The sequence below is a fragment of the Trichosurus vulpecula genome, chromosome 7 (genome assembly GCF_011100635.1).
Source record: "Trichosurus vulpecula isolate mTriVul1 chromosome 7, mTriVul1.pri, whole genome shotgun sequence".
NCBI lineage: Eukaryota > Metazoa > Chordata > Mammalia > Diprotodontia > Phalangeridae > Trichosurus > Trichosurus vulpecula.
This window is the reverse complement of record NC_050579.1, coordinates 63,762,229-63,787,137: the sequence shown is the minus strand read 5'-3', so window position 1 is coordinate 63,787,137 and position 24,909 is coordinate 63,762,229. Positions and strand designations below refer to the sequence as shown.

Genomic DNA, 24,909 nt, shown 5'->3' with positions numbered 1-24,909 from the left:
ATTGTGACTTATCTACATCGGTAGAGGAAATTTTCTTACTGGGAGTTCTCTATACTGTTGAAATCACAGGCCTGAATAGAAACAAAAATAATCAAAAAAATTTTCAGGAAATTTTCCTAAGCACAGAAGGAAATATAGGGACAAATAAGACTTGGTCTTGGCCCTCGAAGAGTTTACAAGCAAGTAGGGGAGATGATATATACCTAAATAGGCTATTGTACCAAAGGGAATATGCTAAGTACCTAAGGAAGCAATATTCTAAGAAAGGGCATGAAGGAATAAGGAAAGAAAAATCACTTGTGATTAGTGGTATGGGGAAACTTCATTGAGGGGTTCCTCATAAATCTGGGGCAGCTAGGTTGCACAGTGGTTACAGCACTGGTCCTGGTGTCAGGAGGACTTGAGTTTGACTCTGGCCTAAGATATTTGACACTTACTAGCTGTGTGACCCTGGGCAGGTCACTTAACCCCAACTGCCTCACTAATAATAATAATAACAATAATAACTAGATGAGCTGGGTTCTGCTCTTTTCTTTTAGAATGGAATTGCCCCCTCCACCGCATTGAAGCACATCAGGAAAAACAATGCATCATATGCTGTATTTAGAGATATAAAATACTAATGAGAACATTAGAGTTCACCTAAGTCCAACATTTCCCCTTTTTAAATGAGGAAAAAGGACTGAAATGGCTAAGAGATTTATCTGATGCAATATCATTACTAGTTAGTAGAGCCAGCGCTAGACGCCAGATCTCCTAAATTCTTATCCCATCCTTTTTCCACCATGCCAGCTGGAAATATTTTTTAAAAAGCATTTCAAAATCTTGGCTTCGAATCCCACTTCAGACACTTATTAAATGGTTGATCCCAAGGAAGTTATTTGACTTTCTCACCCTTGGGCTCCTCATATTTAAAATGAGGCTGAAAATAATACCAACCACCCCATAGGATTATTAGATAATAATGCTGATAATAATAATAGCTAGCATTTATTTGCCGACACATCTCATCCTTACAATAACCCTGGGAGGTAGGTGCTTTTATTATCCCTGAGGAAACTGAGGCACTGTAAGGTTTGGTGACTTGCTCAAGGTCCCCTAGCTGGTGAAAGTCTGGGTCAGCATTCAAATTCATTTCTTCCTGACTCCAAGGCCCCAGTTCCATCCAGTGTACCATCTAAGTACCTTATTGCAAGGATCAGCTCATGTAATGCATGTAAAGTGCTTTGTGAAATTCTCAAGTGTTATATGAATATGGACTTTTAATATACTTTCTGCTCAGTGCTCAATTTTCTAAATGGTAGTTTCTTAGAAAGACAAGTTATTGTCTACTTTAGTTTATTTACATAACACTCAGCACCTGGTAATTTTGTATGTGAGCATTTAATACAAAACGCTGTGCCTCATCACATCTCAGTGTTGTCATTGACATCACTGCTATTATTTTGATCATTCATAGGTATTAAAGCTCTTACCTGTTTGGAATATTGTGCTGAGGACTCTTTGAAGTTATTCAAAATATTGCTCTTTCTCTCGAGGAATTTCAATATAATGCAGATTTTCTTCCCTTAGGGTACAAGGTTATAGATTTCTTTAAAAATAGATTTTAATATAGCTTTCACCAAAAATACATCATTTGTGTGCTTCCACGTTTTAAAGCCTCCACTAAAATCTTTTTTCTGATGGCTCATTGTGGAATACAAGAGGCACATTCTACAAAATTAGAAAAGTTTTGAAAAAAGGGAGTGGCCCACCAATAGAATGAATGCTCCTTGTCCAAAGACCAGCCTAGATAAGCTCAGAAAACCTCATTCCCAGATTGGCTACAGGCATTTTCTTGCCATCTAAACTTTTGAAGAGCATCTATTAAATGATAAAGAATTTGAGGCCTGTGTCAATAGAGGGGATACCCACACTAATAAAATTTCAGGTCATTAAAAATTTTTAATTTAATAGTATTTCTTAAAAGTCCTTATCTCAACATATATCCTCCAAAATATGAGTACAATTTGATCTGAGGAAATGCAACAGAAATAATATTCACCTTATTGACTATGCTGTATCAGACCTTAGTGTGTACGTTTTGGTGAGAATATGTATCCCTATTTTATGTCTCCCTTCATACCGATAATCAAGGTATCGCTGTGATTGTATCTTTCATTGAATCATATGCAATCCTAATATATACATGGGAGACATGGTGTTGGAGGATGACCTCTGAGGATGTTTTTGCTTGATAAAAGCAAATGCATGTTTAAAAAAGATAAATGATTAACATTGAGGGATATTATATTCTCTAAACACTTCAATCGTGTGAGTAAAGATATTTGCAAGAATTTGCTTGTTTCCTTCTCATATTTTAATCTAGGATGCCTTTGATATATACTACCTTATCAATATCTTATAGAGGTTAGATAATAGGTTTGTGAGTCAGATGCACTCTTGATTACCTTTTATTGTTGCTGTTGTTAATAACATCTATGACCATTTCTGTTCTTTTGGAATCTTCCAAAGTTTGACGTGTTTTCATGATCAATACCCAAGTACACTTAAAATATAACATAAAACATGGATTTTTGCTGTATATATTTGGTCAGGCCAAGTACTCTTCTTCCTAGAGTCCTCTTAAGTCCCATTTCCCTTTAGTTTAGGGTGAAAGAGTTTAAATTTGGTGATTTGACTGTTATCAATGATGAGAATAAAAATTGCCACTGAAACGTCAGCAAATCTCCATTTCATGTCCATCTGTTGTCTAGTTCTATGCCCTTAAAAAGGAGATAAGGTAATTTTGCTGGTCAAAATCTGGTGATTTTTCTGGATAGGACAGTTTTAATAGATTCATTGCAAACTATTAACATCCAAATAAAAGACCCATCTAAATTTCTAATGACAAGAGAAATTCAAATTAAAATAATCCTGAGGTTTTATCTCATTGTCAAAAAAAAATAGCAAAGATACCAAACGTTTGAAATCCTTGATCTTACAGGAAGACAAACACACTAATATACCATTGGTAGAGGTGGGAATTAGTTCAACCATTCTGGAAAACAACTTGCGGATGTACCAGAAAAGCCATTATATTGTCTCTACCTTTTAACCCAGTCATCTCACTATCAGACCCCCAAAGAGGTCAATGACAGAATGAAAGGTCATATTTGTGTAAAAATATTCATTATTTGAATGAATGTTTAATTTTTTTGTGGTAGCAAAAAAAAAAAACCATGGAAACAGAAAAGAAATCTGTACACAAAGGAATACCTGGACAAATTATGGTGTGTGGTAGTGTGCTATGAAAAAAACACCAGTGAATATGAAGAATTGATAGAAACATAGGAAGACTGTAACATGTTAGAACAGATGCAGAATGGAGTAGGCAGAACCAGGAGACAAAATATACTCAATAGCCAGAACAATGGAAACAAGATCATTAAAACATAAACTTAATGATAAGCAATAGTAATGATCAAATTTAGGCCTCGAAAAAAGATGTAGAAATGTGTTTTCCTCCTTTCCTTGGAAAGGTGGTAGACTATGTGTCTAGGATCTTTCATACATTGTCATATGTGCCCACTGGGTCGTTTGGTTTTTGTTGTTGTTTACTTGTTTTTCAGCTGTGTCCAACTCTTCATGACCCCTTTAGGGGTTTTATTGGCAAAGATATTGGAGTGGTTTGCCATTACATTCTCTTGCTGATTTTACAGATGAGGAAACTGAGGCAAACAGGATAAAGTGACTTGTCCAGGGTCACACAGCTACTAAACATCTGAGGCCAGATTTTATTTACAGAAGATGAGTCTTTCTGACTTCAGGCCCAGTACTCTATCCACTGTGCCACCTAGCATTTGGTTTTGCTTACCATTTTTTCTTTTTTGCAAGATAAGGCACATTGGTGTATATAGAAACAACATCAATTAAACTTGGTAATGGTGATAGAGTAGATGCTTTTATTTTTAGTGATTCCTCATTTTCTTTCAATGAACAGCTTGTTTAAAGACTCTGCTGGGAACTACTATGGTTGCTTGTTATATTTTTTGAACCTTATTGTTTCTTCTTATTCAGTGTCATTTTTAACCTTTATTCCAAACAGTTGATGATTTGATTGGACACAGGCAATTCATTCTGAAATGCTTCTCGCATTTCTTATCTTTTGAAATATAGGAACAGGAGCTGTGTTTTCATTGGTTCAAGGGACTCCAAGGTGAGGAAATTCCCTCTACCAATACAGGCTGGAACTTCTTCAACTTAAAACAGAGTTTCTTATACCATATGAGATTGCAACCTACAGTTTAAGAACCACTGAAGGGGTCTTGAATGAGCAAAGTTTAAGAAGCGCTGGCCTAGAGCACTAAGTTAAGTGATTTGCCCAAGGCAACATAATCAGTATATGGCCAAGACAGGATATGAACCTAGAATTTCCTGACTTTGAGGGCAGCTTTTTAACCACTGTACCCTGTATTGCATTGAAATCACTGAATATCAAGGTATAATTTGACTTTGATTTGGTTTAGTGGATGTTGCCTGGCCTCTGCTGTGTTCTAGCTTTCACTGGTGCGAGATTATGGGTTAATGAAAGGATTGTTATCACATATGTGTAACTGTAATTTAGCTTTCATGCTTCCATCTTCTTCCCACCTCTCCCCACCCCAAAAAGGCTATGGTTGTAGATCTAAGCAGGTAAGTATTAATACAGAAGTCTTACATTTCCCAAAGCCTTTTGCCAACTTGAAATATACATTGGCCTACCTTACCTGAATTCTGTGGCTTCCATTCTTCTCCCTTTGCAGTCTGACTGAAGAGGCAGACACATTTTAAAGTATATGAATGAGAGGGACACTTCTGAAAATTGGTTGAGCGATTTCTTTCCCAGTAACATTACAGAGAAAAAAAATTAAAAAAGACTTCTCAGGGACCCTTTCAAAAGAAGTATAGAGACTGGGTTAGAGATGAACACTTCCAATTACTTGGTTCCTAATTTCTCAGGTATTCCAGAAAGTATCAAGTGCCAAATTGTGGGCTTTATTAAAGAAATCCTCTGTCCAATCGGACACAATTTTATTGTCCACCATAATACCATATCCTTCAGGAAACCATTCCCTCCCACCTGGAGGAGACACTCTTCCCGGTAGCAGCCCAGACACTTGGAGGTTTCGTTCTGCCTTGAATGCATTAAGACTTCATTCATATCTGTGAAGAATTCCAGTATGGAATCAGGTACTTTTTATGGAGCAAGGACACATTGAAAAGATAGCTGCTTTCTGTTCTGGGCAGTATTCTCCCTGGGAAAGGATATTGACAACGTAGAGAAAATGGCACAATGCCACTATTTTTATTGGGTCTTGAGTGAGAAATGGGGAGTGGTGGGGATGATGATTTCATTATGCACATAAATACTTTAAATAAACACACACTGTGTGTGTATGTATGTATGTATGTGCATCTCTGTGTGTGTATTTTCATTATTTTTTTCTCCTTTAAAACTTTTTAAGAACTCTAAAAATTTAAGAAACTCTGATCAACCCAGTGACCAGCCACAAATGAAAGGACTCATGATGAAGCATTCTATCCACCTCCAGATAGAAAAGTAATAGACTTAGAATTGAGATCAAAGCATGTTTTCCCTTCCTTCCTTCCTTCCTTCCTTCCTTCCTTCCTTCCTTCCTTCCTTCCTTCCTTCCTTCTTTCCTCCTCTTCCTCATCCTCCTCCTGCCCTTCCTCCTCTTCTTACCAGCATGGCTCCAAAAGGGGAATTTGTTTTGTATAACTATACGTATTTGTAATGGTTTTTATTGCTTTCTCTGTAGGTAGGGGTGGAGGGGGAGAAAATTTTTAACTGCAAAATAAACTAAAATCAAATTGAAAAAAAATCAGAGTTGAGAAGATAAACTAACTGAATCAGGAAGAAAGATTTCAACGATAAATGGCTCAAGATTCTATATCATTCTGTTTTGCTACTGATACTTGAAGAAAACACTATGGTGTGGCTACATAAACATATTTTCAAGTGATTTTTCTATATGCAATAGGCATATTTAGTTATAGTACTGAAATTGTCCATGTCAGCTATGTTCTTCCCACCCTCTAGTTAAACCTATCCACATGGCTCTAATATGCTTGTATCAGTCGCCATTAAAGCTTCCTTCTCTATACTTTCTTTTATAAAATTAATTATTTATTTAGTTTTAGTTTCAACACTCACTTCCATAAGATCTTGAGTTCCAAATTTTCTCCCCTTCCCTCCCTTCTCCCCTCCCCGAGATGGTGCAATATCATATAGGCTCTACATAAATGTTCATATTAAACTTATTTTCACATTAGTCACATTGAAAAGAACTAAAACCAATGGGAAAAACAATGAGAAAGAGGAAAGAAACAAAAAAAAAACAGCAAGTAGCATGCTTCAATCTGCATTCAGATTCCATATTTGTTTTTCTGTATGCAGGTCCTCTCTACTTTCTGAAGATATTATGTTCATCTCATTATGATATTCCAGGTTTTTGTATATTTATTTTTATATTATTATTATATATTATTTTATTGTATATTATTAATATTAAAATATTATATATATTTTATATATTTATATGTATTCCAGGTAAATTATATATTTATTTATATTGATATAGCCCTTACTATGTCCCAGGCACCATGCTAAGTGCCTTGCAATTATTATCTCATTGGACTTCCATAACAATCCTGGGAGGTAGCTGCTATTATTATTCACATTTTACAGATGAGGAAACTGAGGCAAACAGAGGTTAAATGACTTTTCCAAGGTCATACAGTTGGTTAAGTTCTGAGTCTGGATTCAAACTCAGGTCTTCCTGGCCCCAGGCCTAAGGCTCCATGTACTATAGCACCATCTGGCTGCCCTACTATGCTGCCTCCACTTTTGTCATCAGTCATCATCTTCATCTTCCCCTACACCCCTCACCAAAACCTTAGACTTGGCCCCTGGTTCCCAAACTCTGATAGGTGAGCTCTCACCTTATCTTGCCAAGAATCAGGCCTTTGCCCAACTTCCCCTCCACACCATGATTCTGAACCAACTTTATCCTCCACCTCCCCCCACAGCTCTCTTTATGTGTTAATAATATAAAATAAAAATAGAATAGAATAATAAGAACATAGCATTTGGGGCCATACATCATTGAAAGCCTCCTTCTTGATTCAATCATTTTCTCTTCTCAACAGTGATTTCTTATTTTAAAAATTCAATTTTGTTTTATGTTCAGTTCTAAATTCCTCCTCTTTTCCCTCCCCACCCCCAGAATGTATGTACCATGAGGGCTGAAACTGCCTTCTTTTCTTGTATTTGTACCCACAGCGCTTAAAATAATCCATTAAATATAGCAAGCACTTAAAAATATTCTCTCTCTCTCTCTCTCTCTCTCTCTCTCTCTCTCTCTCTTTCTCTCTGTATGTGTGTATATATATATATATATATATATATATATATATGTTCTTCTATTTATCTGTAATAATTACAAAAAGCTAAGATTTGACAATCATCATTTCACTCTAAATCCCATGCTCTTTCCATTAAATCAGACATTCTTAATTTTTGTGTGCATCATGGGACCGCTTTGGCAGTGTAGTGAAACCCATCGAACCTTCTCGGAAAAAAACATTGCTTTTTTTAGTCGAAAGAAATGCTAAATTTCAATTGTAGGTTAGTGAAAGTAAAGCTATGTTTTTTCCTATCCAAGTTCACAGACCCTCTGATATTTATCTATAGGCCATTTGGGTATTTATGGACCCTAAGTCAAGAACCCCTGCATCATTAAATATTATCTCTCAAAGTTTGCAGCATTAAGCTTGCCAATATTCGGAAAGAAATGCTTACCATTTGTGTTTGTGTCCAAATAATCATAAAGTTCAGGTAATTAGAATTTTTTCACAGAACAGTATAATGATAATGAAAGTTTATAATAATGTCCCTAGGTGCTGAAAGATCAGCGTGTGCCTTTAGAATTATTAAAGAGTCACTAAATTACATCCGATGCATTTAAAAATACTAAATATAGAAAGGAAAGTATAGGACAGTGAATCAAATGCCAGCTTTTGAACCAGGAACACCTGGGTTCAAGTCCTGTTTCTGACATATATTGACTATGTAACCCCTGAGAAAATCACTTAACCTCTTAGTGCTTGGGGCAGCCTTCTATGACCGTAACTTGCTAAGAAGCTTCTAACCTATTTCTTCACTTGGAGCTCCCTGTGCCAATTTGAATCATAGATCCTATTCCAAAGTGTTTTTTTATTGATTAATATTTTTAAATAATATTTTATCTTTTCTAATTACATGTAAAGACAATTTTTAACATTCATTTTTTAAAATAAAATTTTGAGTTGTAAATTTTCTCCCTCCCTCTTCCCCAATACAATAATAATTTGATACAGGTTATATATATGCATTCATAAAAACATATTTCTTTATCAGTCATGTTGTGAAAGAAGAAAGAGAACAAAAGGAGAAAACACATGAAAAAATAAAGAAAATGAAAATAGTATGCTTCAATCTGTGTTCAGTCTCCATCAATTCTTTCTCTGGATGTGGTTAGCATTTTCCATCATGATTCTTTTGGAATTGTCTTAGGTCAATATATTAGTGAGAAGAACTGAGTCAATCATAGCTGATCATTGCACTACGTTGGTGTTACTGTGTACAATGTTCACCTGGTTCTGTTCCCCTTATTTTTCATCAGTTCCCATCTGGCTAGATATTTCTAAAATTGGCCTGCTCATCCTTATTCCATTACATTCATATACTGCGGCTTGTTCAGCCATTCTCCAATTAATGGGCATCCCCCCAATTTATAATTCTTTGCCACAAAAAGAGCTGCTATAAATATTTTTGTACATGTAGTTCCTTTCTCCCTTTTTAAGAATCTTTTTGGGATATAGATATAGTAGTAGTATTGCTGGATCAAAGCATATGCACACTTTGATTGCCCTTTGGGCATAGTTCCAAATTACCCTTCAGAATGGTTGGATCAGTTCACAACTCCACCAACATTAGTCCATCTTATACATCTTGAAAATGTCTCTATGATATATAGTATGGGCAACAATGGCCAGTTAATTATACTATTCATTTAACTAGAATATTATATCCTTTAACTGTGTGGGATAAAAGTTTGCAAAACTCTTGGGCACCAGTTTGTAAAAAACATACTAAGGGTAGAATTGTATATAAATAGAATTGAGCTTTATCAAAGCACAAATAGGGATTGCAAGCCATGGACCATTTGTGCTGTTAGATTCTGCCCATTTTCTACTGTATATTCTTTTGAGTTGGTATGAGATTATGCATTGTAATAGGAGAAAACCTTGGATTTACAGGCAGGAGAAGCTTCAGTCCAACTCCAGCTCTGATACTTAGGTTATTACAGAGAAAATCAAGTAACCTCTTGACTTCAGATTCCTCATCTATAAAGTGATACTAACAAGACCTAGATTATTTTCCTCACAGGGTTGTTATGATGGTCAGTTTAGAAGACATACGTAAAGTACTACGTAAATGTCAGTCGTTATTCATTTACCACTATGTGCAGGAGGATAATTTACATATAAAATGGTTGAGTGTCCTTCTGTGTGTAATCCCTGTTTCTTTCATATGGTTTGTTTCCTCAACTAGACTAAAACTTATGGAGGGCAGAGACTTAGTCTTGTTCCCCAACTAGATTAGAAACTCCTTGCTGGGCTTGTCTCTCCAAGTAAATTATAAATTCCCTGAAGGCAGGGCCTTTTCTCACATTCTTCTCAGTGCTTGGTTGAATAGCAGGATTCCAAAGCAAGCTAAGTGGTGAACTGATATAAAAAGAGAGTAATATATATGTATGTATATATGTGTGCATGTATATGTGTATATATGTATGTGTGCATATATGCCTATGTGTGTATATAAACATATATATATATATATACACATACATACATACGTTCACACAGATTTTCTTCCATTTATCTAAACTGCCATAGACTAGCCATTATTAATCTACACCAGGAAAGGCTTTTGGCAGAGACAGCTAGGCTTTAGAAATGCTCTGTCAATATCACTATGCTCATTAATGCACTGCAGTGTGGGAGGAAAGTTGATCTTCTCATCTAAAGGAAAATCCCATCATCTAAGGAGAAGCAAATGATAAGGTTTCTGGCCAGATTAAAGAAGGAAGGGCAGTAACTCATTAGAAAACACGTAAATGTCTGCTTAATTACTTGAAAAATGTCTTAGCCAGTACATTTCATGACACCCAGAGGGCATAAACATGCCCATAAATTTAATTAATTTTTCTTCTTTCAATGCACCTGTGTGGCCTAAAGGAAGGGATAGTAATGAAAGTACTATAAAGCACTTTGCATTTGGGAAGGACTTCCAGAACTCATTTGGACCATATTAAGCAAGGAAGCACTAAGTTTTCCATCACTGTGTGTGTGTGTGTGTGTGTATGTGTGTGCATGTGTATGTATGTGTATGCATTTGCACACATGTGCATGTGCACACTTGGTAGAGGGGAGATATTTGTAAGATTGTGGCCCAGTAATGAGCATCATTCCCATGGCCACTCTCAGCTTTATACTAAAAAGAGTACAAAATACTTTAGATATAAATTAAAAATCTAGTCCGTCCTCATACAATTCCAACAAAATGATAGAATCCAATGTTGCATTTCTTTTTTGGTACCTATTAAGAACTAGCAGTGCAAAATAATTTGGCCAGGCTCAAGTGACAAATAGCTAATAATCATGTCTCTACACTCTTACTCCACTGAGGTAGCCATCTTATGGAAAAGGCTCAAAATTGATTGGTATTAATAACATTTAATCAGCAAAGTATTGTGTGTGCATATATATACATATACAAATCCTTTTATTGGGGATTTTTTCTGTGAAGTTTGAATCCAGACAAAGGCCACACTTGAGGACCTAGAGGGCCCCACATGGCCTGGAGGCCACAGGTTCTCCACCCCTGCCCTTGGCAGTCACATGAGAATGGGACAGGAAATGTCTTAGTAAAAGACTGCTGATGATGGCGACTGGCAATACTCATTGGCCTGTTTCTTCCTCCAGGGTGTTCAAAGTGGCAGCTGGAAGAATGGGGACTAGGCTTATGATGAGGAAGGAGGAAATGTTTGCTTGGGGGAATATGTGGGAAAGGATACTCTTCTGTGGGGTTTGGGGGGATGGGGAGGAAAGGCATTCTCCTTGCCACCTATTTTGCTATGTTTAATTGAATGTCTTTTGCTTTGCACCGGTAATTTACTACTAATTTAGTAAAAGGAATGTTGATGGGGGCTCATCAACTGTATTTTTAAATGAATATTGACCAGAAATGTGCAATAAACGTGGAGAAGCTTTGACAGGGTTTGTAATTGAAGGAGGTCTTATTTATACATGCGCTGTTTCGTAGCCAATATTTGAGAGGGAAACACACCATTAGTTTTCACAATTTATCTTATAACCCCAGTTCACATAGTGTGAAATAAAAATACATAGAACACAATTTAGGAAATGCTGTCTTAGCTTAGTCTCTCCACTCGCTGTCAGAAAGCACGAGAAAATCAAATCCAGTAATGTCTTGGAGAATACAGGGATGCTCCTATTTCCCTTTTTCCCCAGGTTGGGGTAGGAAGAGTATCTTAGCAGAGTTAGTATTCATATGGTACAATGTGAGGAGAACCCTGTTCTTAACCAATTAGGAATGACAACTCCTGATTAACTGTGAGTTAGGCAAAGATTTTTTTTTTTTTTTTGGTGAGGGGGGTCCTAGGTGGCATAGTAGATAGAGTGCCAGGCCTAAATTCAACAGGACTCATCTTCCCAGAATCAAAACTGGCCTCAGACACTTACTATCTATGTGATCCTAGGTGAGTCATTTAACCCTGTTTGCCTCAGTTTCCTCATCTGTCAAATGAACTGGAACAGGAGAAGACAAACCACTCTGGTATCTTAGGCAAAAACAAATGGAGTTACAAAGAGTTGTACACAACTGAACAACAAGAAGCACACATTTTAATGCTTATCAGGGGAGTCCACCAAGGATGACGGGTTTTGGTATGATGAAATAACCTTGTTGGTGAGAGGAAGAGGGAACAGAAATCTTTTGGGAGGGTGGATGGGGGGAGATTTCACTGCTTTTTATTGTCCTGGTAAAATTATGGCTGTACCATATGGTATAATTGGAGATGAAACCTGCACAGGGATTGGTCAAAGTTAAAATGGCCAATTTAGTCAATTTAGATTTCATATATTGTTCAAGGTATATTTCTTTTATGTATCTCTGATTACCTGTAATTTTACTATTTATTATTTCCTTAAAGGGCAGTATGACGGTAGATAGAGTCCTGGACTTATGGTCCAGAAAACCTGGGTTCAAATCCCACCCTGATGCCTAACACCTGTGTGATAATGGACAAGACACCCCGTCTCTGAGTCTCAGTTTCTGCATCTGTAAAATGAGGCTGACAGCATCTGAATACTCAACTCAGAGGGTAATTGTGAGGCTCCACCAAGGTTCCATAGGTTTATAAACCTTAAAGTACTTTTAAAAATCTTGCTTTGTAAACCTTCAAGTGTTTTGTAAATATTAGACATTATTAGTATAAATAAACCACAAAACTTACATACCTGAACTATAAATGCATGATAAAGAGGGAAAAGAAAAGGGGGCAATATAAACCTTGAGACAGAAGAAGGCTCTCAAGGTAGCAGCATTTCAGGGGCTTAGGGTGAGTGATCAAAAGTATTTCAAAGCCCCTTTTGGAACCATGGGAGTTTAGTCTTTTCCATACTTAGTTGGGACTGTACCATAATTTCCCAGTGCACCGCAGCTACCTTGAACCTTCACAGAGGGGGCCAGTGATGCTGAAAGTATAATAGACACCTTTTAGTTCACATTTATTAAGTCTGTTTAACCTAATTTGAGGCATCCAAAGTAAAAAAGGACAAGGGACAAGGGAAGGTGGGTTTAGGACAAAAGATAGAACCAGATCTGTCAGAGGAAACAGGATAAATTTAAGTCTCATGTATCTGAGAAATAGTCACAGTCAGAGCTCAGTTTCTGGAAGGGATGTCACTGGGCTGGGCCTTAGGCAAAGTCATATTCAAGGTACAATAGAAAGAGAGAAAGGGTTGATGATAAATAATAAGCTCCAGTTTGGAAAGTGCCTAGAGCCAGTGATTGAGATAAGATGCCTCTTTTATGGAAACCATTATTTAGGCACCTTTCTCTTTGGTATAAATCTAATGTTGATCCGGCCCTTCAAGAATTCAAGAGTCCTAGTCTGCGGGCTTTTCAAAAATGACTTATGGCAGAGCCAGCAGAACCTGGCAATTTCATTGTTAGAAAGATATGGGAAAATGCCCGTACTGATTAAGCCAGTGTGGAGGTATGTGTAAAGCCAGAAACACTGACAAGCCCTACTCATTGCAATCCATGCTCCAGTGCTTGGCCCAACCTTAGGGAAAATGTTGAAGAGTCACCTACACCAGGACCCTCTCTGATTTTAGACAGGCTAATGTTTAAATGTGACTGGCTTTGGTTTGAGTATAGCCCTCTACTCATGGCATAGCAGTACCCATCCCAACCTCCATGCAGCAAATGGGACCATCAGTCTATTGGCTTATACCTATAAAAGGCACCTCTGGGAAGGTGTGGCTGTCATTCTTATTACTGCAGGCTCCTTCTTTTAAAAGACATAGTGAGGAACAGTGTGATACATCAGAAGCAGGCTAGAATGATTTGAAAATTGCTGTTACATTAGAGCAAATGAAATATTTTCATTTCAGCCGTTAAATTTCTCATTATATCATGAAATGCCATAGTTAGTGCTATTTTCAGTTTTAATCTCTTGTGAAGTCATTGACGGTTAATGTTTAGCAAGTTCATAAACTAATTTGAATGGGTTTTATTTTGCACAATCAGGCGTATTACACTTGTTTCAATTTTTTGCATCACAGATTTAACATCTGGGAGCTGAGGAGAAAGTACAACAGACTTATCTAAAGAGATTGTCACAAGAAATCATGTTAAATGATGAATTAGGATGTGGCAAACCAACAGCATTAAAGTCCCTGACCACACATCTCCCTATCCTTGTGTTATATAATCCAGATGCTGTGATGATATATAAATATATATATATATATATATATATATATATATATATATATATATATATATATATATATATATATATATACACACACACACACACATGGGAAGGTATATGTATTTTTTTAAACTAGATTTTCTCTTTTACTACTAGATGATTTCATTCTACTACTAATGATTTCATTAGTAGGGAACTCCTGGTGAGAAAGCTCCCTCTGCCAGTGAAGATTGACATCTATTTTTAGTATTTCCTGGGATACAGGGAGAGGTTAAGTGACTCAACCTATGGTTCACATAGCCATTATGGATCAACAGAGAAAATCAAACCTAGGGATTCCTGACTCTTAGAATGGCTCCTTCCATTTCACTGTATTGCTTCTCATATGTACACCAGTATTGTATAACTCGATTTGAAATTATTTCAAAACCTCTTCAGAAACCTTGAAAGTTTTCATCTTTTCCATATTTAGCTGTATTCTACCATAGTATCCTTCTCAGTCCATTACAGCTACCTTGGGCCTTAGACCCAGACGTCAGAGAAAAGGAAGAGGGTCCAATGATGCTAAAAATGATTGACTTTTACTAAAGGCACTTGTATTTTAGGTCACATAAATAAAGTTCATTTGGCCATATTTTGAGTCATCTGGGGACACTAGGGATCATGACAAGGAAAGAGAAGCTCAGGGCAAAGGATGGAATCAGGTCTTAGTCACCAGAGAAAATAAGATGCACCCAGGCCTCGTTCACCTGAGAGAGGCAGATATATACAACCCTTGGAGGAGATGTTGATTTAGCTGTGTTTGGGGGACAGTGATATTAAGGTAGAAGTGGTGATGATCCTGAAAGAGGCTGTCCTCTGGACTTAGTACACTCAAGCTCTCATCACTTTTCATGTGTAAGGACTGGAATGATTGGATTCTATTCTCCGAGTCAGGACTACTCAGCAAAACAAATGCTACCTATTTTTAAAAGAGTAATAGATTTTTAGGAGACATTCTGCATTGGTTTCCCACCTTGGACACCACAATGAGTGAGACACTAAGGACTGGCTTCCTGCATAAAAAGATTTAAGATGTGGAGGGTTTCAGAAAGTGACATGGCAGGAAGAAAGAGTATGCTGTGGTATCTGAGCCTTAGGGCTCGCAAACAGAGATTTTTGTTTGTGTATTTTGTGTGGTGTATGTGTGTATGTGTATGTGTGTGTGTGTGTGTGTGTGTGGTGTGTGCTGTGTAGTGTGTGTGTATGTGTGATGCGTGTGGTATATGTGTGTGTGTGGTGTATGCTGTGCATTGTGTGTTGTGTGCTGTGTGGTGTGTGTGTGCGTGTGTGTATATGTGGTGTGTGGTGTGTGTGTGTGTGTATGTGTGTGTTTGGAGCATTGAATCTAGGATTTGCTTCTCTCAAATGCTATTATTCTTTCGGTTTTTATTAAAAAGTCTTGCCCCTGCAAGTCCATTTTTTTTAGTCAACTAGTATCATCTCTTGTGGAGCTCCAAAACTTGCCCATCTATTCTAAATGCCCTGTGACAGTAACATATTCAGTACAGGTATATGTATGGGTACATCTGAATCTAAGACATTGAACCCTGAGAAAGGAAATAACTATATAATCGCATCTTTACAAGGGCAAAATTTCAAGATCAAAGTTATGTGTGCAATTTATATAGATGCCCAGCTACAACAAAGAAAATTAAGGTACTAAATTTATTTTCATTTGTACATACATTTTAGACAGTCAATTTTAGACACTGAATTAATTTATTTAATTCATTTCCATTTTAATATATTCATATTGAATATATACATATTTAATATATTCTCACCCTATATGAAGTGTTTATTTTTCTTATTCTTTGCTTACTTGTTTTGAAGGAAAAATGTTCTTGATAAATTTTATTTTTACATAGTCTATATTTCCCACCCCCTGTTCCTCACCTCCCCTTTCCAAAGAATGATCCCATATAATTTTAAAGAAAGAGAGAAAGAAGAGAAAAAAAAAATCAGTAAAACCAAGCTTTACTTTTCTTGCTTTCTCAATGGGTGGGGAAGGAGGAGAAAGTAAAAGGGAGATAATTCAGAACTGAAAATAAAATAAAATTGAACTAAAAATATGATGACATATGCCATGTTCTGTACCAGTGGACCCTCCGACACCTCTGCTAAGTATTAGGAGGACATATTTTCTCATCTCTCTCCTTTGAGATCAACCTTGTTCTTGGTAATTTTGCAACATTTATTTTTTATTATTTTGTGGTTGGTTCTTTTCCTATAAATTATTGTAGGCATGTGTATATTATTTTCTTTAGGCTACTTCTTAAGACATATCTATCATATGACCTATCATAGGTAGCTAGGTGGCATAATGGATGGAGCACAATAATTAGAATCAGGAATTCTGAAATCAAATTTGTCCTCAGACATTTATTAGCTGTGTGCTCCTGGGCAAATCTCTTAACCTCCATCTGTTTTAATTTCTTTGTATGTACAATGTGGACAATACTAAAATGTACACTGTGGATAAATAATAATAAAACCTGGATAACAGCTTACCTCCTGAGTTTGTTATGAGGATAAAAAAAGATATTTGTAAAGCACTTTGCAAACCTTAATGTCCATATAAATTTTATTATTAATACTAATATTATCTATTTGAATTATCTGGTAGGACCATTTTGATACATTGGAGTGTGCAGAAACCAAAATGTGGAATGATGTTATTCCTTTTGAAGTGTTTGATGTCAAATGATGGGTTCAATATCTTCATGGGTTATATAACTTTTTCTATTCCTTGGTCACAGAACTCATTCTGACTCTAGGAAGCTATCTGAAAATACATGCCATTGATCACAAGATATATTACCCTCATAATTGTTAGGATGCTCAAATGACTAACCATATCAAGCTATAAGGTTGCTATATAAAGTTGTTGTTGGTAACGATAATGTTGAGTGGTGGTGGTACAAAAAGGGGATGTAAGAATGAATTAGAAACATAGAATCATGGAAATTGAAAAGACCTCAGAAGTCATGTACAACGCATACTGAAATCACAGCTGTTGTCAAGAACATGCACTACACATGAGTAATGGGCTGCCAGCCCCATCGAAGTCCTCCAGTGATAGAGAGCTCCCTGTTATTCAAGGAAACCCATTGCATTTTGAAACACCTCTGTTTCACAAGAATTTTTTCTTTTGTCAAGTCAAATTGCTCTAACTTCCATCCATTGGTCCCAGTTCTGCACTTGGAGAATCAACAGCAACAAAAAAAAATTACACCTTGACCATTTGATGTCAATTTAGATATTTGAAGAATGCTCCGATGGTCCTCTCAAATCTTATTCTCCTCATGCTAAAACACCCCTCATTCTTTCAAATGATTTATATATATATATATATATATATGGCTAAAGAGAAGTGGGAACACTTAAACTAGAAAAGAGAGGCCTTAGGTGGATGAAATGAGTTGCAGATACATCGCTATTTCCAAAAAAACTCTGTAAGTTCATACCTTACCAATGGTATATGAGCAGTCATGTTAATAAATAATAATCTTCATAATCCTAAGCACAACATATGAATAGATCTTTAAAGTTTGAACAGCGATAACATATATTATCTCATTTGAGCTTTGCAGCAACTCTATGAAGTAAATGAACGGAAATGAAAAGTATACATTTAATCAATTTACAAGCATTTACTGAGTACCTACTGTGTTCCAGGCACTCTGCTAGGGATACAAATACACTAATTCAAACAAACTCTTCTCTCAAGGACCTTATATCCCAATGGGAGAGATGAAGACATATGTAAGTATGCACAGGGTAAATATAAAGAAAATAAAAATGATCATCAGGTAGTGAAATACAGGATGATCTGAGGAGGACACTAGCAGTTTTAACACACTGCACTGAGCAAAATTAGCACATGGTAAGGCACACCTGGAATTTGGATTCCAGTCTTGGATTTGCCAGTCACTATCTGTGTAAATCCGAACAATCCATTTAAACTTTCTTGTCCCAATTTCCTCATTACATAAAATAAGGGAGTTGGACCAAATAATCTCTGAAGTCCTGTCCAGCTCAGTCATCTACAATTTCATGAAATACTAAGCTAAGGCTAGCAGTGTTCTGTGAATTTCTCCTTGTATAATAGTGGTTGTAACAAATATGCCTGTATACAAAGACCCAGGAGATGAAATGTCAGGGCCATGACCTTTAAATAGATACCTATATATTTTGTTCTTTGCTTCCTGAGAGCTAATAGTTCCCACCATCATCGCTGACAATATCATTGTTCTTCTACTGAGGCATTTGAAATGCCAATCTATCTCCAAACCCCTATAAATAGAGGCCCTCAAGAGGCTCAGGATATGGGAGTTCTCAGAGAAATCACTGTTTAGATAGATTTTGTGGTCAGAAATATGCTGTTCCCTTAGGATTTTACTAAATGGGGTTTTATTCAGTTCTCCTTACTGGACTGCTGAAATTTTAAGTGTTCCCCACTGGATTACTGACTTCTTTTTTTTTTCATGAGGATTGTGTTTTATTTACCAGAATCTGCTGAACTGGAAGAGGTTCATTTAATTATGCCAGGAATATGGAGAAATTGAATGACCTTCGGGGTCATATGGGATCTTGACACTGATGTGAATATGCATAAACTCACGGGATGCCCCAAGGGAATAAAAGGATAGCCTCAGAGAAAAATTTTAAATTAGTTGCCTTGTAACATGCATGGCTTGGGTAAGGTGATGATGGGAGGGATAGATCTAATCTTTTCTGGTGAGGGCTCAAAACCTTTGTTTTTATTTTGCCTTTCACAAAGGACCATCTGTTGCCCAGTTCTCAGCAAGAACACCATTCATAAATCAGCACACATCTGTGTGTGAAAAGAAACTAACAAATAAATAAACAAACAGAACTGAATTAAATAAGAATTTGGTCATGCACTGAGAGAAATAGAGCCTAAAGGAGGGGAAACAGGGCTTATTTTGCAGGCTAAACCCATTTTAGATTTTGTAGAAAATATTTATATAGTCCTTTGGGTACGATACGTGCCTGGGAAACCAGGTAGGAGAATAACTTTTAGTTTTATATGCTTATGTTGATGAAGCCAGTTATCTAAGTACAGGGTGTGAAAATTATTCAGGTCAACTAAAATTTGTCACCTTTCCCATTGCTGAATTATTATTCAGATGAGATAGGTTAAACATCAGAATTTTCTCTCTTGATAGTTTATTCAAAAACAAGCATTTCTTTAAATAAGTTCTGTTTAAAAGGTTCCCTATCAAAGAATCACAATTTCAATTAATAGAATGGAAGTTACATTGTGGTCCAAATATGGATTGTCCCAAATTAAGCTGTACCCCTAATCTGAGGTTTCTTTGAAAGAATGTTATCTATGTCATCTGTATATTTGTATCTATGCCTGTAAGCCTCCATTTATATGACTTTCATATGGCTTCATATGACTTTTCCTACTATTCATTTTACTAATCAAAATTTTAACCCTTTGGTGAGGGGTTTTTTAAATAGATTTGCCTTAGAGAAATGTTCAATTTTTAAATAGGCTGCACCTCTAAATTAATGTTTCTTAGAAAGGAAGATATATCTGTCTAATCTATATATGCATATCTATATCTTGACCTATCCTCATACTTTTATCTAGCTGTCTCTATCTTTATAGCTACTCATATCTTGAAAAATAGCACCTATTTTAGGTCAATCATAGGTTTTCTACATGCCGGATTCGGGGAAAATGTAATCCCATATTTGAATCAATGGGACGCATCTGGAAAGAATAGTCTCATGATGGAAATATCTAAGTTCAGGTTCCATTTCTACTTCTGTGATCCTGGGCAGATCACTTAATTATGCTCTAGGCAACTCTGAGACTATAATATGAAGAAAACATGCTGATTTCCTGCAATGCAGGAGTTCCACAAATCATTTGGAGTTCTCTATATCAATGAAAGCATGAGTCCAGGTCTTATCCCAATCTGAATCACTAAGTTAATGTATGTAAAAGTATTTCATAAACTTCAATGTGCATACCATGCTATTAATTTTTATATATTATAGGACATAAAAGGGACCACCATGAGCCTGTCTATACTTGTGATTTCAGCATGATTAACAAACCCAGATGTTAAATTTAATGTACTGTTCTGAGTCTTTTCTCTTCCTTGCCACTTGGCTCCAATTATTAAAGTCTGCTAGGAAGTATAATACTACACCTGAAGATAAATGTCATGTTCCTGCTCTTTTTTTTTGTATCATTCAAGGGAGGCATTTTGTCACTAATGTGACAAAAAATTTTCTTTTTCTCAGAGATTAAAAGCATGAAGATTCAGAAGCCTCTGGGGCAACACTGTACAGATGCTATAACTCATCTCTCTAAAGGGAGATAAACGTTGGATCATAAATGGAGGTTTTCTCCTCAACTAAATTGCTCATGCTGAATTTATTTCTGCATTATTTAATTAATTTTATGTAGAAGAGTCTCATCTAAATGAGTTTATTTACTGATGGGTCATACAAACCTTGTCATAATGTATTCTCACTTTTGAGGCCCTTAGATCCATCTCTGCTATCTACTAGCTTTTCATCCTGGGCAAGACTCTTAAGTGACTTATTTCCTCATAATAAGTAAATAAGTAGGTTGTACTAATCCAACTCTTAATAATCATCAGGTGAGGTCAATAGATCAAATAACTCCCTAATTGCCTCCATAAGAACTGTAGTTTCTGGCTGAGAGGAGGAATGAAGGTACAATATTGGGATCTGGGTCCTTACCATCATCTCAAAGATGTACTCATATTGGTGATATGCCAGATAACCATAAGAGCTATTGGAGCAAATTGAATGATCTAAGCAAGCTAAAGGGCAGCTAGGTGGCAAAGTACATAGGATGTCAAACCTGAAGTCAGGAAGACTCATCTTCCTGAGTTCAAATCTGGTCTTGGATACTTACTAGCCATGTGTGATCCTGGGCAAGTCACTTAACCCTGTTTGCCTCCATTCCTTCATCTATAAAATAAGCTGGAGAAGAAAATGGCAAAACATTCCAGTGTCTTTGCCAAGAAAACGGCAAAAAATGGTGTCACAAAGAGTTGGACACACCTGAAAAGTAATTGAATAACAACAACAAGCTAGCTAAGCCTGACTTGATGGAAAACCCTGACTACCCAGTAGACAGAGCTTGTATAGGTCTGACCAGTAAATTTTGGTGGTCACAGTTTAGTAATTCAGCAAATTACCTTGCATGAATTCTACAAAATGTTTATTGCACACTTACATGCTAGGTGGTAGGAAATGGAAATGCAAAGTTTATGTAAGAAATGTCCCTCTATCCTTAAAGAATAAATGGTCTAGTTTATTAGTTTAGATTGGAGTGAAGATGTATGAACAACTACAGCTCTTTATAGCTATTTGACCAAACAGCATTTTCAGATAACCATGGTTTGAATGGAATAGGGGGCACAGTCCAATACAGAGTAGGCTAGGGTGAGGCCACATTCTTCACCAGTATGGTTAATCTGATGCACTGATGGATAGCAGACAATGGCACATCAAGTCATTGACCCATGATCAAGTAAATAGAAAAAAAAAGCAAGCCAAGGTGTTTGCCAACATTAAGAACAAAAACAAAGCAAATATGTTTCTGAGAAAGAGAAATGATACCAAATGAATCATTTTACAAAGTGTCACTCCTTAGCCAAAATACATACAGCACTTCTATGTCATTTTCATCTTTGGTGTGGGATGTCTGGCCAAAGCCTGAGAAAGTCCCAGTCTCTTGAAGGACTTCATGTTTGATTAGTATGCCATCTGAAATTTCGACAACACAAGAACGACCTGGTAGTAGTGTGAGAATAGATAGAAAACTCTCTGCATACCAAGAGGATATTTTCATATCCCCAGGCTCTCCTTTGTACAATCCTCCCTCCAATGGAGGAACTTGTGAAGGAATGGGATGCAGAGAGCTGATTTCTTTTAGAGAATCAGACACCAGAACAAAGGCTAGGTTTATCTCTTCCATTATGACACTCAGTTAAATTAACTTTCTCACCCTTCCTGAGCCTCAGTTTCCTCATCTGTAAATGGTGATAATAAAACCTGTAGTACTTACTTCATGTATATAAAGTGCTTTACAAACCTTAAAGCATTATATGAATGTTAGATATTATATATGATACAATCTTGGAGTCACTCACAAGCTTAATAAGGAGAATCATAGATGTGGAAGCATTTTAAATTGTTAATGAACTCACTGTCAGAACAAGAAATTTCACATGTATGCATGCATACGTATGCTAAGACGATTCCTGATCTATCACCCTAGTTTTGTCTAAATACAATAACACATACTATAATTAGTTGTGCATAACCTTTTGCAACTTAGCCTCTCTGATCCCCAGTTTCTTCATCAATAAAGTAAGAGGATTGGCCTAAATAACCTCTAAAGTGCCTTCCAGGTCTAAATCTATGATCCTAGGAATGTGAAAAATAAATATAAATTTTTAAAGAATAGCATTTCTCTTCTTCTGTTCCACATTTTTGAGTCTGATTTCCAGAGGCCCTTTATTTTGATTTCAAGAATTTATAATATACTTACTGTTGTTTTTTTCCAGAGGTCTGAAAAGGTTTTTTTTTGTAAAGTAATTATATGATGTTTTTTAAAGATTCCCCTCTGAAAAAGGAGACAATTAGAAGGAAAAAAATGTTGAAACACCTTTGCCTAAGGCTGAACTATGACAAGCTATGAAGTCAACCTTTGCAATGTCTTAATTATTGCTTTCACTCTTGCCTCGTATTCTACCAACCAAATAGGTTATCTTCCTGCCATGCCTCCCGGGCTTCCATTCCTGCTGCTATGCTCTCCCAACTTTAGAACCAATAATCCAGCCACGGCATCTTCCTGACTCACCACTTGGGTGAACATAGCCTTTATTCACTACCCCCCACCCCCAATTTTCACATCTTGCTTTAAGAATAGCAATGAATTTAAGCCTACTATTGCTTCTGAAAAGATTACATAAGTAATGTGAAGCCCTATAACACTACTCACTATGCTTGATGCTTCACCTTCTGTGGCTAATACTCCCATCTATGCATTGTCTCCCCTTCTTAGAATGGGAGGTCCTTGATTACAAGGACTGTTTGATTTTTGATTTTCTATTCCCAGTGCTTAGTATACTGCTTGGCATATAGTAAGTGCTTAATAAATGATTTTTCATTCATTCATTCATCTGTCTTTTTTATTTATTCATTCATCCCCTTCTTCTTTCTAACAAGTTTGCTTCACCTTGACATTTTAGGGAAACTTCTAGAATGCTTTCTAGATGCACATATTATTTTAGAATCCCAAGTGATTCCTCACTTAAGTCATATTGTGTATTGCTTCTACATATACTGTGACTTTTATTGGAGATGAAGATGGCATTGCAAGTGAGGACTGGGAACAACTTGGTGGTAATGCTCTTAGAAGGAGAGAAATACATTTTTTCCCCAGAGTTACTCTGGCAACATAGACCCAGAGGAATAAGCTAATGACCCTGAAAACTGAATTTGTTTCTTTAGAAATACTGTTCCATATATTTTAAGGGCACTATTCTGCTATCCCTAGGAACTGAGTTGGTTTTCAGATGGGGAAAAATGCACTTTAATGATTATAGGAATTTTTTTTCATTTTGCAAAATAATGAGCTTCTATTGGAGAAGAATGAGTTTGAGAGACTCAGATGATGCTCTTAAAATATTCATTTACTGATTTTTTAAAGTAAAAAGTGCTATACACATTTTGGACTGGAACCCAAATATAAACATGTTATACATACATGGACTTTGATCCCCTGAGGAATGCTAAATTGAAATTTGTGGGTAGAGGTGTGTCATAGAAAGAGGCCTGGACTCCCACTCAGAATGTCTACATTCAAATTCCAGTTCTAAAACTTAGCTGTAGGATTTTTGGGCAAATCATTTATTCAGAGTGATCTGTTTCCCCATGAGCAAAAAGAGGATAATAATGCTTGTACTATATACCTATCAGGGTTGTTGTGGAAAAAGCAACTGTTCTGTAAATTTAAGTAGCTACTGGGCATCAGTAACCTGGAGGTGACTGGTGGAGAATAGAATAGCTTGATGCCTTTATCACTGTTCTCATTGTGCCCACTCATTGTGGGGTAGCTATACTCAGAAGGCTTACTGTAACACTCAGGCTTAGAGTTAACCTCAGAGATAACCAGAGTGGATGTGAGGATGTGTCAGCAGAGGGGATCATGCACACCCTGGGTCGGGAAGTCATCAGACAATTTTTGTCCAAGTTTTCCACGAATTCTGGCAGCTTCCTGACTTGTCCTTTGCAATCTGTCTTGACTACAGGTGACATTTATGCCAGATAAGTATAAGATTGGAGCATCATTCTTTTCAAAAAGATTTCTGGCTTTCCCTTTCAAACTAGAAACAATAAGCAAGAAACACCTTTTGAGAGTGACATTAGCTTAATCCTTTAGTGTCCAGGGCAAAGAGCTCACATTTCTGTTATGCTTTAGAGTTTACAATGAACTTTCCTCACAACACATTGGATAGATAATATAAATGCTATTATCTATTTTTTTATTTTATTGATGTCTTTTGCTTTTATCTCATTAATTTCTGAATATAATCTATCTTTTCCCTTCCAAGTGAGGTTTCACTTGTAAAAAATATTAAAAAAAGAAAATTTAAAAAGAAACGGCTCCCCAAAACTAACCAACATATTGACTAGGTCTGACACCATTTGTAATATTCAGCTCTCA

The 24,909-nt window shown here is 36.4% G+C and overlaps 1 protein-coding gene across 2 annotated transcripts in view; it reads left to right on the top strand.

The window, feature by feature from the left end:
• NTNG1 (netrin G1) overlaps nucleotides 1-24,909 on the top strand; it is a 427,667-nt gene that overhangs the window by 69,593 nt on the left and 333,165 nt on the right. The window lies entirely within an intron of this gene.